At 46.0% G+C, this 2,606-nt stretch overlaps 1 pseudogene; it reads right to left on the bottom strand.

Moving 5' to 3' along the window:
• Window positions 1–643: 643 nt before the first annotated feature.
• LOC123085183 (NADH-ubiquinone oxidoreductase chain 2-like) lies at window positions 644–1,471 on the bottom strand (annotated as a pseudogene).
• Between the last annotated feature and the right edge of the window lie 1,135 nt (window positions 1,472–2,606).

Below are 2,606 nucleotides of genomic sequence, written 5' to 3'. Positions count from 1 at the left end.
TTTGAATCAAAGGTTTCATGAAATCGAAATCGATTCTTTTTTAGATATCTGGATAGATGGATGGATCTATCTTTCTATTCAGATATCTTTTGCAATCAGCCCCAAATCCTTGATTTGGCCAGGAAACAAAGCACTGCTTTGGGCCCAGGAAGCGAAGGGAATGAGCTTGGCTGCTTCTCCCCCACACTTCTTTATTTCTCCGTGCCCCTTACGCATGCACTTCGTGCGCCATTGGCGCTTTGCTCTCCTCTTATTTCTTCATTGGAGGGTTCGGATGGACTTCGCCGTTCTTTCCCAACGAAAATGGAAAGGGCTGTATCACATCGAGATGTCGATTTGTTTTCCGCCCCAAATGAGATGGGGAATTAGTCACCTCTGTCCCTTCATCTTTTTGAAAGGAATCGAGGCCCGACCCGGCTCGCGTCGTTCTAACAACCGACGGGGAGCACCTCAGTATACGATCGCGCGCAGTAACTGGGAGTCCTATTACACCTAAGGCCAACTTCCATTCACCAAACCCAGGTTCATCTCGTGTAGTGATTGTGGACTCGTACAAGGATATGGAGTCGACGATTGATGTATCAGACTCGACCCTGTCTTTCATAGCATGCATTCCCATCTGTGTTGCAACTGATTCGGTAAGCTACGTGTCCGGTGCATGGAAAACTGGCTTCGGTCTCCCAACCTTACTCATGGCAACCTTCCGGCCGCCCAACGACCTATAAGGCTAGTCACTACTCCCACTGGGGCTAGGAAGTAAGCCCCACAACCCAAAGCGGCGAAGAACAAATAGAATTTGCTACAAAAGCCGGATAACGGGGGTATTCCTGCGTATGAGAACATTGTAATGGAGAAGGTCATAGCCGAAATAGGATTCGTTTTGGCTAGAGCGCCCAAATCCGCTATATATTTGACACGGGTTTGCCGTAATGCTGGAACTATGGCGAATGCATCTATCGTCATTGATGCATAAATAAATATACCAATTAGTAGTGATTGAATTCCTTCTATGGTTCCACATGAGAAACCAGTACAAATATAACCTACATGTCCAATCGAACTATGAGCTAGAGGTCTTTTGACTTTCGTTTGGGCCATGGCGGCCAGTGCTCCTAAGATCATATAAGCAATGCTGCAGAAAAAGAAGATTTATTGTAATGTACCCCCATAGGAAGCAACAATAGAAACACGTGACATATTTGCAGAAATAGAGATTTTAGGCGCAATAGAAAGGAATGTTGTCACCGGGGTGGGTGAACCCTCATAGATATCAGGTGCCCACATATATAGAGTCAAAAGAGAGATTGAGTCCGAGGGAGAGGGGGGTTTTCTTGGGGCTCGAGAGATTGAATAGATAGGGCCCCACAAGTTGTTAATTCGCCGCTGGGGAATTCACACAAAAGGGAAGGACTTATTCTCAACAAAAAAAGTGCTCTCTGAACCGAACGTGAAAGTTGTTTTCCATCAGACGGCTGTTCACGTAACTCCACTCTTGGCTTGGATTATATATCCATTTGGTCCGCTCTCGGCCATTCCACATGCTACCTAGCAGAGACGTGGTTATCTGAAGTGGATTCTCTCTTTTGTAGTAGATGCCGAACCTGCTGCTCACTGGGCAGGCGCAGCAGCTACATGGACCCCTTTCTTTATGTTGTTGCCAGCGCTTTCCCGGGCCGAGCCGGAATTCTTTATTAGAACGTCGGCAGGCAAAGCCCGAAGGAAGGCTGCTATCCCCTCGGCCTTCTTCCTTTTCGATGAAAAACAAATCGACATCTCAATCTCCGAAAGTGTTTTCCTTACCCAGCTAATATCCCCCCCTTCATCGAGCCTTTCCTTTAGTGGTAAGGGATATGCACCTTATCTGAACGTCGGCAGGCATTCCGGAATTCTCCTTTTTTGGCCCCGGGTGAACATAGGCTCAAACATGATTGGAGGGGTCCTAGCTACGCCATGCGTTCAATAAAAAAAAGCAAGCCTCGGGGAAGCTGCAGGGATTACAAAAAGAGGGTGCTTTCCTATGTTGCACTGAAAAAATGACAAAGGAGAAGACGCTCTTCTACTTTCTTTCTTCCTCCCGCGCCCGCCTAAGCCCGGCCCGCGTTAGAGGGGAAGATTAGCAAAGCGGAAAAAGACAGAGGGAGGGGGAGCCGCATCTTATTCTCTTCCCGAGAACTTCAGGATCGGAGAAGCATTCGGAAGGGGTGAGGCCTTCATTTCGTTGGCAGAAGCAGAAACGATCCAATCCATTCGGGGCTTCGGGGAACCCAAAAACGAACTCTGTTTACTTTTTTCATAGATAGATGATATATATAGGAATAATATATACATCCCTTTACTTTAGATGTCTATGTATCTATTTTGGAATCATCTCCGATTCTCTTTTTTTTCTAATACGCACTGCTCTTTCTCTCTAAATTGCATCAAAGAAAATAGAGAGAGAGAGAGAGAGAGCAGATGGATCCTATCCCCTATAACAAACACTCATTCCTATCTATTGATAGAAAAGAAAGAACTTTGTCACGGACTTTTTCTTTGTTCTTTTTTTTAGATTGGAGGAATTCCTCATATCCAAGGCAGCTCCCCACAAACACCCCACCCATATGACT

Source organism: Triticum aestivum, chromosome 4A, assembly GCF_018294505.1.
Source record: "Triticum aestivum cultivar Chinese Spring chromosome 4A, IWGSC CS RefSeq v2.1, whole genome shotgun sequence".
In the NCBI taxonomy this organism is placed as follows: Eukaryota; Viridiplantae; Streptophyta; class Magnoliopsida; order Poales; family Poaceae; genus Triticum; species Triticum aestivum.
The sequence above is the reverse complement of the archived record's forward strand: the minus strand, read 5'-3'. Positions and strand labels throughout refer to the sequence as shown.